Source organism: Arachis duranensis, chromosome 6 (genome assembly GCF_000817695.3).
Source record: "Arachis duranensis cultivar V14167 chromosome 6, aradu.V14167.gnm2.J7QH, whole genome shotgun sequence".
NCBI lineage: Eukaryota > Viridiplantae > Streptophyta > Magnoliopsida > Fabales > Fabaceae > Arachis > Arachis duranensis.
This window is the reverse complement of record NC_029777.3, coordinates 31,833,148-31,846,257: the sequence shown is the minus strand read 5'-3', so window position 1 is coordinate 31,846,257 and position 13,110 is coordinate 31,833,148. Positions and strand designations below refer to the sequence as shown.

The 13,110-nt window shown below is 39.5% G+C and overlaps 1 non-coding gene across 1 annotated transcript; it reads left to right on the top strand.

The window, feature by feature from the left end:
• Nucleotides 1-12,639: 12,639 nt before the first annotated feature.
• LOC127739942 (small nucleolar RNA R71) lies at nucleotides 12,640-12,743 on the top strand. Its single transcript, XR_008000684.1, has one exon. It is a non-coding gene; the product is annotated as a small nucleolar RNA R71 (small nucleolar RNA).
• Nucleotides 12,744-13,110: the final 367 nt, after the last annotated feature.

The window sequence follows — 13,110 nt, the reverse complement described above, 5'->3', positions numbered from 1 at the left end:
AACGGAAGTATGACCCATGTTCTAATTGAGTTCTTGTAAAACTTGAAAAAGCTCTTTACTTGAACAACAACTTGAAAACATATTATACTGAATTTCTAATTATTTGTATTTAACGGGATACGTGACATATAATCCCCTTATTTGTGGATAATTAGGATTCTTTTGGCATATAAACTAGAAATTGATCATCACCCTCTAATTGGAATTAATTGACCAAGGAATTGGCAATTAATGAATTTTAGAGGAGACTAGAAAGGTCTAAGGAATTAGGGTCTAGTCACATATAGTTTGCCATAAAATTAAATCTTGCATCATTAAAATAGTTAGTAAGGAAAATAAATCCAGAAAAATAGATAACTCTGAAACCTTAACTACTTTCTCAAATATTTTATTCCCAACTCATTGCTGCTTGCTTTCTAAAATTCTTAAAGTACTATTTAATGCTCCTTGAATATCTCAAAAACCATTTTCTGCTTGCCTAACTAATCCTATCACTTAACCATTGTTGCTTGATCCATCAATCCTCATGGGATCAACCCTTACTCACATAAGGTATTACTTGGTACGACCCGGTGCACTTGCCGATTAGTTTGTGGGTTGTAAAATACCGTATCAAGTTTTTGGTGCCGTTGCTGGGCATTGATTGTGATTAACAACTATCAGTTGTTTGATTACGTAGATTAGGCATCTTATTTTTTTTATTTTATTAAAAATCTTTTTTTTTTTAAAAATAATTTTCAAAATTTTTTTTAATAAATAAATAGCACCAATATTTTTAATTAAGTTTGGTGTTACCTATTTATTATTTATTTTATTTAGTACGTTTATTATATTATTTTACACAGATTACCTCACTGGGACTTCTCTGTACTCTGACGTAGAGATTCCCATTCCTTCTTGTTTGCTGTTTGTTTATGCGCAGGAACAGAGACAAAGAACATCTCTTAGACTTTGATCCTAAACCTAAAAGGACTTTCAGGTGGCGTTTACAACAAGCAAGACTTTACAAGGCTACAGAATCCACTATGGATCCGAATAATACTGATAATACCAATGCGGCAAACCCGAATGGGAATGAACAAAGGAGAGTACTTGGCTCTTTCTTCGCTCCTATTGAAGACCTATATGGAAAGAGCATTGTGGTTCCTCCTATTGCTGCGAACAACTTTGAGTTGAAGCCTCAACTGGTCACTCTGGTGTAACAAAATTACCAGTATCATGGTCTTCCCCACGAAGACCCAAATCAGTTTATTTCTAGCTTCCTGCAAATCTGTGATACTGTGAAGACAAATGGAGAGAACCCAGATGTGTACAAACTCATGCTCTTCCCATTTGCTCTAAGGGATGGAGCAAAGCTATGGCTAGATTCCCAACCCAAGGAGAGTTTGGACACTTGGAACAAGGTGGTTACTGAGTTTCTCACTAATTTTTTTCCACCAAAGAGGCTGACTAAGTTTAGGGTGGAGGTTTAGACCTTCAGGCAGAAGGATGTTGAGACTCTGTATGAAACTTGCGAGAGATACAAGCTACTGATTAGGCAATGCCCTCCAGACATGTTCTCAAAATGGACTCAACTAGATATCTTTTATGAAGGCTTGGGTAAAATGTCCAAGATGTGCTTAGACAATTCTGCAGGAGGTTCATTGCACAAGAAGAAGACACCAGAGGAGACTATTGAGCTTATTGAATTAGTTGCAAGCAACCAATATTTATACTCCTCTAACAGAAATCCTGTGAATTCTAAGGCTCCTCAGAAGAAGGGTGTCATGGAATTGGAAGCTCTTAATGCTATTCTTGCTCAGAACAAGCTTATGTCTCAGCAAATAAATCTACTTACTCAACACATGGGTGGCATACAAGTCTCAGCTATCAACACCAAAAATCCACCTCAAGAGATCTCTTATGACATGGCAGGACATTTAGTGCAGAATGACAACTATGATTATGCTCAATCTTCTTCTGAACAGGTCAATTACATGGGGGTGGTTCTAGAAATCCTAATAATGACCCCTATTCTCAGACATACAATCAAGGATGGAGAAATCACCCAAATTTTGGGTGGAGGGACCAACCCCAGAAACCTTAGAATTTCAATAATAACTCTCAGGGCGATTTCCAATAGAACAGTTACAATAACTGCCAATCTCAGACTCAGCAGGCTAACTCTAAATCCAAGGAAGATTCTAATTGGGAGATGATGAGGAGTTTTATGTAGGAAACTAGAGCCTCCGTTAGAAACTTGGAAGTGCAAATGGGCCAGCTGAGCAAGCAAATACCTGAGAGGTCTGCAAGTACATTTCCAAGTGATACAGTGGTGAACCCAAGAGAAGACTGCAAGGTTATTCAATTGAGAAGTGGTAAAATAGCTGGCTCTGAGACAAGGGCCAATGAAGAGCTAGTTGAAAAGAAGGCTCCAGAGGAGAAAAAAGAAGAAGTGGAGCACGCCCCCCCAAAGCGTGCAGATAACCCATTCCCTGACTCTTTAGACACGTATCCTACATTGCTAAAGGCTTCTGAATACAAGCCAAAAATGCTATATCCTCAGAGACTTCAGAAGGCTTCAAAAGAAAAGCAGTTCTCTAAATTTTTAGATGTCTTCAAGAAGCTATAGATCAACATTTCCTTTGCAGAGGCTCTGGAGCAAATGCCCTTCTATGCTAAATTTATGAAAGAATTGTTGACCCACAAGAGAAACTGGAAGGAACAAGAAACAGTGGTGTTAACCAAGGAATGCAATGCCATTATCCAACACAACCTTCCTGAGAAGATGCTCGACCCAGGGAGCTTTGTAATTCCTTGCACCATTGGGGATGTCACCATTCAGAGAGCTTTATGTGACCTTGGAGCCAGCGTCAATCTCATGCCACTTTCAGTGATGAAAAAGCTTCAAATTAAGGAGGTAAAACCCACTCGTATTTCTCTTCAACTTGCTGATCTTTCTATTAAATTACCCGTGGGTGTTGTTGAGAATTTACTTGTTAAAGTAGAACCATTCATCTTTTCTGTTGATTTTTTTATATTAGACATGGAAGAGGAGGTAAAGTCCTCTATTATACTTGGTAGACCCTTTTTAGCTACAGGTAGAGTTCTGATTGATGTACAAAACGGTGAATTAACCCTGAGAGTCAATAAAGAATAGGTGGTCCTTCATGTTTTTGAAGCTCTCAAGTACCCTAATGACTTTGAAGGGTGTATGAAAGTAGATTTTATTGAACCACTTGTTCAAGAGGTACTGAAGGCTGAGGTGCTTGATGACATTCTGAATCCTATCTCTGAGTATGAATTAGTTGAAATTGATAATTCACGTTCCTAGAAGGCTATAGTTCACACGCCTAAAGCAGAGGAGGAAGCCCCCAAGCTTGAGCTCAAATCCTTACCCCCTTCTCTGAAATATGTGTTCTTGGGTGAGAATGACTCATATCCATTAATTATAAGCTCTTCCCTGAAGCCTGAAGAGGAAGAGGCGCTTATTTCAGTGCTCAAGAGTCATAAAATAGCTCTTGGGTGGATCATTAGTGACTTAAAGGGGATTAGTCCAACCAAGTGTATGCACAAGATCCTCCTTGAAGATGATGCTAAACCAGTTGTGCAACCACAAAGGAGACTCAATCCAACCATGAAAGAGGTGGTCCAAAAAGAGGTAATGAAACTATGGGAAGCAAGAATTATTTATCCTATTTCTGACAGTCCTTGGGTAAGTCCTGTGCAGGTAGTTCCCAAGAAAGGAGGGATGACAGTGATCAAGAATGAAAAGAATAAGCTTATTCCCACAAGAACCGTCACGGGATGGAGAATGTGTATAGACTACAGGAGGCTCAACACTGCTACAAGGAAGGATCATTTCCCCCTGCCTTTCATTGATCAGATACTTGAGAGGTTAGCTGGTCATGCATTTTATTATTTTCTAGATGGATATTCTAGATATAATCAAATTACAGTGGACCCTCAAGATCAGGAGAAGACAGCATTCACATGCCCCTTTGGAGTATTTGCCTACAGAAGAATGCCTTTTGGACTTTGCAATGCTCCAGCAACTTTTCAGAGGTGTATGCTTTCAATTTTTTCTGATATAGTTGAAAAGTTTATTGAGGTATTTATGGATGACTTTTCTGTTTTTGGTAATTCTTTTGAATCTTGCCTTATGCATTTATCTCTTGTCTTGAAACGGTGTCAAGAATCAAACCTTGTTTTAAATTGGGAAAAATGCCATTTTATGGTTACAGAAGGTATTGTTCTTGGACACCGGATTTCAAGTAAGGGAATTGAGGTTGATAGAGCAAAAGTGGAGGTAATTGAAAAATTACAACCACCAACTAATGTTAAGGCAATCAGGAGTTTCTTGGGTCATGCAGGATTTTATAGAAGATTTATAAAGGATTTTTCTAAAATTGCTAAACCTTTAAGCAACCTCTTGGTTGCTGATGTTTTTTTGTCTTTGATTCTGATTGTTTGCATGCTTTTGAAACTCTAAAAGCAAACCTTACCTCTGCCCCCATTATAGCTCCCCTGACTGGGATCTACCATTTGAATTAATGTGTGATGCTAGTGATTTTGCTATAAGAGCTGTTTTAGGACAGAGGTATGGTAAGCTTGTACATGTCATTTACTATGCCAGTCGTGTGTTAAATGATGTCCAAAAGAATTACACAACTACAGAAAAGGAATTATTAGCTATTGTGTATGTTGTTGATAAGTTTAGGTCCTATTTACTTGGTTCTAAGGTTATTATTTATACTGATCATGCTGCTTTAAAGTACCTTCTAACCAAACAGGATTCTAAACCAAGATTAATCATATGGGTGTTGCTCCTTCAGGAGTTTGATATTGAGATAAAAGACAGGAAAGGGTCAGAGAATGAAGTAGCTGACCATCTCTCCAGAATTGAGCCTGAAGTAGGAGTACAACCACCCACAGCTGTAACTGAGACATTCCCGGATGAGCAATTGTTCCTCATTCAGCAGGCACCATAGTTTGCAGACATTGCAATTTATAAGGCCATGAATTTCATCCCAAGGGAGTACAGTAGGCAACAGGTGAAGAAGCTACTCACTGATGCAAAGTACTACATTTGGGAAGAACCATACCTTTTTAAAAGGTGTTCAGATGGGATCATCCGGAGGTGTGTCCTAGATGAAGAAAAACAGCAGATTCTTTAGCATTGTCATGGTTATGAATATGGAGGCCACTTTGGTGGTGAAAGGACAGCTACAAAGGTCCTTCAGAGCGGGTTTTACTGGCCAACTCTCTTCAGGGACTCAAGAGCATTTGTAAAGCACTGTGATAGATGTGAAAAAGCCACGAATCTCCCTGCCAACCATGAAATGCCATAGCAGGGAATTCTTGAGGTTGAGTTGTTTGATGTGTGGGGTATTGATTTCATGGGACCTTTTCCACCCTCACATTCAAACAACTATATTCTAGTGGTAGTTGGCTATGTGTCCAAGTGTTTGAAAGCTGTGACTTTGCCCACCAACGATGCCAAAGTGGTAATGAGCTTTCTTCAGAAATATATTTTTAGCCGGTTTGGTGTCCCAGGGACACTCATTAGTGATGGAGGAAGCCATTTCTGCAACAGACAGCTGGACTCTCTTCTGCAGAGATATGGAGTCCGTCATAAAGTGGCAACCCCTATCACCCTCAAACAAGTGGACAGGTTGAAGTTTCCAACAGGGAGCTTAAGAGGATTCTAGAGAAGACCATTAGTGTTTCAAGAAAGGACTGGTCTAGGAAGCTTGATGATGCTCTCTAGGCATACCAGACAGCGTACAAGACTCCCATTGGCATGTCCCCCTATCAGTTGGTCTATAGCAAAGCCTGTCACTTGCCAGTTGAGCTGGAGCATAAAACTTACTGGGCAATCAGGTATCTGAATCTTGATTCGGAAGCTGCAGGAATCAAATGAATGCTTCAGTTGAATGAGCTTGATGAATTCAGATATTCAGCCTATGAGAATGCCAAGCTCTATAAGGAAAGAACCAAGCTACTGCATGACAAAAAGATTGCCATCAGAGTCTTTGAGCCAGGACAAAGAATGCTTCTATATAATTCAAGGCTCAAATTCTTTTAATTGCTTTAATGCTGAAAAGATGTTTCATGTACCACTCATTGAACTTGAATCTAAAAAGAAAAGAAAAAGAAGTGATGTATTGCATGAGAAATTGAGTTAATTTTAAGAATAGTATTTTACAACCCACAAACTAACTGGCAAGTGCACCGGGTCGTACCAAGTAATACCTTACGTGAGTAAGGGTTGATCCCACGAGGATTGATGGATCAAGCAACAATGGTTAAGTGATAGGATTAGTTAGGCAAGCAGAAAATGGTTTTTGAGATATTCAAGGAGCATTAAACAGTACTTTAAGAATTTTAGAAAGCAAGCAGCAATGAGTTGGGAATAAAATATTTGAGAAAGTAGTTAAGGTTTCAAAGTTATCTATTTTTCCGGATTTATTTTCCTTACTAACTATTTTAATCATGAAAAATTTAATTTCACGGCAAACTATATGTGACTAGACCCTAATTCCTTAGACCTTCTAGTCTCTTCTAAAATTCAATAGAGGGCGATGATCAATTTCTAGTTTATATGCCAAAAGAATCCTAATTATCAACAAATAAGGGGATTATATGTCACGTATTAAATACAAACAATTAGAAATTCAGTATAACATGTTTTCAAGCTGTTGTTCAAGTAAAGAGCTTTTCCAAGTTTTACAAGAACTCAATTAGAACATGGGTCATACTTCCGTTCCGCCCATATTCATAAAATAAAGAGCGAAAAAATTTTTTGAAATATAAATCTAAACATGGATTAAATTAGAAAGATCAAACGAATAAATCCATACAAAGAGACAGAGCTCCTAACCTTAACAATGGAGGATTAGTTGCTCATAGTTCAGAGAAGAAAAATAAGGGTTCTGGTAAAAAATGTGGAGCCCTGTCTAAATGTACAGAGTTTCTATTTATAACTAATCCTAATAAATTTAAAATCTAATTATCTAATAATAATAATAATATCTTTTCCTAAAAGATAAGATTTGAATTTAAATTTGAATTAATTAACTACTCTGCATCTTGTAACGTGGGGGCCACTCGGCTTCACTGGATCCGCGCCTAACTTGGGTGCTAAAATGGGGCCCAGAAATCACCCCTCAGTGTTTTCTGCGTTTCTGCACGTGGCGCATGTCACGCGTACGCGTCAGTCCCGCAGACGCGTCGCTGGTCTTCTTCGCGAGTCACGTGGACGCGTCAGTCACGCGGACGCGTCGCTGAGCAAATCTTCAAATCACGCTTGCGCGTCAGTCACGCGGACGCATCGCCGAGGATACCTCCAATTCACGCACACGCGTCAGTCACGCGTGCGCATCGCTCCTCGCAGCCAACTCCTTTGATTCTTGTGCTGCAGCAACTCTGTCAAATTCCACCGAATGCTACCTAAAATAAATAAAATTGCCCAAAACTCAAAATAGAATCCATAGTGACTAAAATATAATTAATTCTTAATTAAACTCAGCAATTTAAGTGCAAATTCACTAGGAAAAGATAGACAAAATGCTCACGCATCAGTGAACTTCTTAGAATAAGAATAAGCTTGAATTGAATAGAAAATAGTAGTAATTGCATTAATACTCAAGGAACAGCAGAGCTCCACACCTTAATCTGTGGTGTGTAAAAACTCCACCGTTGAAAATATATAAGTGATAATGGTCCAGGCATGGCCATGAGGCCAGCCCCCAATGTCTAAGGACTAAAAATGATCTAAAGATGTTCCAAAAGATAATCCAAAGATGTGAGTACAATAGTAAAAAGTTCTATTTATACTAAACTAGTTACTAGGGTTACAGAAATAGGTAGATGATGCAGAAATCTACTTTCGGGTCCACTTGGTATGTGCTTGGGCTGAGCATTGAAGCTTTCATGTGTAGAGACTTTTCTTGGAGTTAAACGCCAGTTTGCAGCCTATTTTTGGCATTTAACTCTAGCTTGTAACCTGTTTCTGGCGTTTAACGCCAGAATAGGACAGGAAGTTGGCGTTTGAACGCCAGTTTGCATCATCAAAACTCGAGCAAAGTATGAACTATTATATATTGCTGGAAAGCCCTGGAGGTTTACTTTTCAACTCAGTTGAGAGCGTGCCATTTGGATTTCGGAAGCTCCAAAAAAACCATTTCGAGTGCAGGGAGGTCAGAATCCAACAGCATCAGCAGTCCTTTTTCAGCCTCTGAATCAGATTTTTGCTCAGGTCCCTCAATTTTAGCCAGAAAATACCTGAAATCACAAAAAAACACACAAACTCATAGTAAAGTCCAGAAATATTATTTTTGCATAAAAACTAATAATTATATACTAAAAACTAACTAAATCATACTAAAAACTACCTAAAAATAATGCTCAAAGCCTTGGATCCTCTTTACCCTTGCCTTTTGGTTTAAAAGGCTATTGACTTTTTCTACTTGTTTTTTCTTTTTCTTTTTCTCTTTTTTTTTGCTACTTTTTTTTTTCTTTTTCACTGCTTTTTCTTGCTTCAAGAATCAATTTCATGATTTTTCAGATTATCAATAACATTTCTCTTTGTTCATCATTCTTTCAAGAGCCAACAATTTTTAACATTCATAAATTTCACTATAAAAAATATGTGCTGTTCAAGCATTCATTCAGAAAACAAAAAGTATTGCCACCACATCAAAATAATTAAACTAATTTTAAGATAAAATTTGTAATCCAAGTACTTCTTGTTATTTTGTAATTTGGCACATTTTTCATTTAAGAAAAGTGAAGGATTCATGGAATTATTCATAGCTTTAAGACATAGATACTAGACACTAATGATCATGTAATAAAGACACAAAACATAATAAGACATGAAGCTCAAAGCCGAAAACAGAAAGACAAATAGACAAGGAGATTAAAGAACGGGTCCACCTTAGTGATAGCGGTTAGTTCTTCCTCTTGAAGATCTAATGGAACGCCTAAGCTCCTCTATGTCTTTTCCATGCCTTTGTTGCTCCTCCCTCATAGCTCTTTGATCTTCTCTAATCTCATAGAGAATGATGGAGTGCTCTTGGTGCTCCACCCTTAGTTGGTCCATGTTGTAACTCAAGCCTTCTAAAGAGGTGTTGAGTTGCTCCCAATAGTTGTGTGGAGGAAAATGCATCCCTTGAGGCATCTCAGGGATTTCATGAGGAATTTCCTCATGCTCTTGTTGAGGTTCATAAGTAGGATCTCTTGTTTGCTCCATCCTTTTCTTAGTGATGGGCTTGTCCTCTTCAATGAGGATGTGTCCTTCTATGTCAATCCCAGCCGAATTGCATAAGTGACAAATGAGATGAGGAAAGGCTAACCTTGCCAAAGTGGAGGACTTGTCAGCCACCTTGTAGAGTTCTAGAGGTATGATCTCATGAGCTTCCACTTCCTCCCCAATCATGATACTATGGATCATGATAGCCCGATCCACAGTCACTTCAGATCAGTTGCTAGTAGGAATGATGGAGCGTTGGATGAATTCCGACCATCCTCTAGCCACAGGCTTAAGGTTCAGTCTTCTCAATTGAACTGGCGTGCCTTTTGAGTCTTTTTTCCATTGTGCTCCTTCCACACATATGTCCATGAGGACTTGGTCCAACCTTTGATCAAAGTTGACCCTTCTAGTGTAGGGGCGTGCATTTTCTTGCATCATTGGCAAGTTGAACGCCAATCTTACATTTTCCAGACTAAAATCTAAGTATTTTTCCCAAACCATTGTAAGCCAATTCTTTGGATTCGGGTTCATACTTTGATCATAGTTCCTAGTGATCCATGCATTGGCATAGAACTCTTGAACCATTAAGATTCTGACTTTTTGAATGGGGTTGGTAAGTACTTCCGAACCTCTTCTTCGGATCTCATGTCGGATCTCCAGATACTTATTCTTCTTGAGCATGAAATGGACCTCAGGGATCACTTTCTTCTTGGCCACAACTTTATAGAAGTGGTCTTGATGGACCTTTGAGATGAATCTCTCCATCTTCCATGACTTGGAGGTGGAAGCTTTTGCCTTCTATTTCCTCTTTCTAGAGGTTTTTCTGGCCTTAGGTGCCATAAATAGTTATGGAAAAATAAAAAGCAATGCTTTTACTACACTAAACTTAAAAGGTTTGCTCGTCCTCGAGCAAAAGAAGAAAGAAAGAAGGGGAAGAAGAAGAAAATGGAGGAGACGAAGGGAAAGATATGTTTGGCCAAGGGGGTAGGAGAGGGTTTATGATGTGTGAAAATGAAAGAGTGAAGAGGAGTATTTATAGGGAAAGCGAGGGAGAGTGGTCGAATGGAATTGGGTGGGTTTGAGAGGGAAAAGTGTTTGAATTGGAAAAGTGAGGTTGGTGGGGTTTTTGGGGAAGAGGGATGGAGGTGATTGGTAAAGAGAATATAGGGAAGAGAATAGGATTTGATAGGTGAGTGGTGTTTTGGGTAGAGTGTGATAGAGATGTGTGAGGGGGAGAGAGAGAGGTGGGGTAGGTGGGGATCCTGTGGGGTCCACAGATCCTGAGGGGTCAAGGACTTCTCATCCCTGCTCCATTTAGGCGTGCAAAAAAATGCCCTTAGATTGCAATTCTGGCATTTAACGCCAGACTGCTGCCTGTTTCTGGCGTTAAACGCCAGCTTTTATACCTTTCCTGGCATTTAACGCCAAGCTGTTGCTTGTTTCTGGCATTTAACGCCAGTTTGATGCTCTGTTCTGGCATTAAACGCCAGTCTAGTGCGCATTTCTGGCGTTAAACACCCAGAATGGTGCCAGGCTGGGCGTTTAACGCCCATTCTGCTACTCTTACTGATGTTTAAATGCCAGTAAGCTCATCCTCCAGGGTGTGCTGTTTTAATGCTATTTTCGATTTTGCTTTAATTCTGCAGTTATTTTTGTGACTCCACATGATCATCAACCTAAAGAAAACATAAAATAACATAGATAAATAAAATTGGGTTGCCTCCCAATAAGTGCTTCTTTAATGTCAATAGCTTGACAGTGGGCTCTCATGGAGCCTCACAGATAATCAGAGCACGGTTGGAGCCTCCCAACACCAAACTTAGAGTTTAAATGTGGGGGCTTTGTTTGACTCTGTATTGAGTGAAGCTTTTCATGCTTCTTCTCTATGTGTACAGAAGGAGAACATTGAGTCTTGAATACAAGGTAGTCCTTATTTAATTGAAGGACCAACTCTCCTCTGTCAACATCAATCACAGCTTTTGCATGGCTAGGAAAGGTCTGCCAAGGATGATGGATTCATCCTCATCTTTCCCAGTGTCTAGGATTATGAAATCAGCAGGGATGTAAAGGCCTTCAGCCTTTACTAGCACGTCCTCTACTAGTCCATAAGCCTGTTTCATTGATTTATCTGCCATCTCTAGTGAGATTCTTGCAGCTTGAACCTCAAAGATTCCCAGTTTCTCCATTTCAGAGAGTGGCATGATGTTTATGCCTGACCCCAGGTCACACAGAGCCTTCTCAAAGGTCATGGTGTCTATGGTACAAGGTATTAAAAACCTTCCGGGATCCTCTTTCTTTTGAGGTAATGTCTGCCTAATCAAGTTATTTAGTTCATTGGTGAGCAAGGGGGTTCATCCACCCAAGTTTCATTACCAAATAACTTGGCATTCAGCTTCATGATTGCTCCAAGGTACTTAGCAACTTGCTCTTCAGTAATATCTTCATCCTCTTCAGAGGAGGAATAGTCATCAGAGCTCATGAACGGCAGAAGTAGGTTCAATGGAATCTCTATGGTCTCTAGATGAGCCTCAGATTCCTTAGGTTCTTTAATTGGGAACTCCTTTTTGTCCAGAGGACGTCCCATGAGGTCTTTCTCACTCAGATTCACGTCCTCCTCCTCCTCCCTAGGTTCAGCCACACCAAGTAAGGTTATGGCCTTGCACTCTCTTTTTGGATTCTCTTCTGTATTGCTTGGGAGAGTACTAGGAGGAGTTTCAGTGACTCTTTTACTCAGCTGGCCCACTTGTGCCTCCAAATTTATAATGGAGGACCTTGTTTCATTCATGAAACTTAGAGTGGCCTTAGATAGATCAGAGACTATATTTGCTAAGCTAGAGGGGCTCTGCTCAGAATTTTCTGTCTGTTGCTGAGAGGATAATGGAAAAGGCTTGCTATTGCTAAACCTGTTTCTTCCACCATTATTAAAGCCTTGTTGAGGCTTTTGTTGATCCTTCCATGAGAAATTTGGATGATTTCTCCATGAGGGATTATAGATGTTTCCATAGGCTTCACCCATGTAATTCACCTCTGCCATTGCAGGGTTCTCAAGATCATAAGCTTCTTCTTCAGAAGATGCTTCCTTAGTACTGTTGGATGCATTTTGTAATCCATTCAGACTCTGAGAAATCATATTGACTTGCTGAGTCAACATTTTGTTCTGAGCCAATATGGCATTTAGAGCATCAATTTCAAGAACTCCCTTCCTCTGAGGCATCCCATTACTCACATAATTCCTTTCAGAGGTGTACATGAACTGGTTATTTGCAACCATTTCAATGAGTTCTTGAGCTTCTGCAGGCATTTTCTTCAGGTGAATAGATCCACCTGCAGAATGGTCCAATGATATCTTAGACAATTCAGACAGACCATCATAGAATATATCCAGGATGGTCCATTCTGAGAGCATGTCAGAAGGACATTTTTTGGTCAGTTGCTTGTATCTTTCCCAAGCTTCATAGAGGGATTCACCTTCCTTCTGCCTGAAGGTTTGAACATCCACTCTAAGCTTGTTCAGCTTTTGAGGAGGAAAGAATTTGGCTAAAAAAGACGTGACCATCTTATCCTAAAAGGTCAGACTATCTCTAGGTTGAGAGTCCAACCATATTCTAGCTCTGCCTCTTACAACAAAAGGGAAAAGCATAAGCTTATAGACCTTGCGATCAACTCCATTGGTCTTAATAGTATCACAGATCTGCAAGAATTCAGTTAAAAACTGAAAAAGGATCTTCTGATGGAAGTCCATGAAACTTACAATTATGTTGCATCAGAGAAACTAATTGAGGCTTTAGCTCAAAATTGTTTGCTCCAATGGCAGGGATTGAGATGCTTCTTCCATGGAAGTTGAAATTTGGTGCAGTAAAGTCACCAAGCATCTT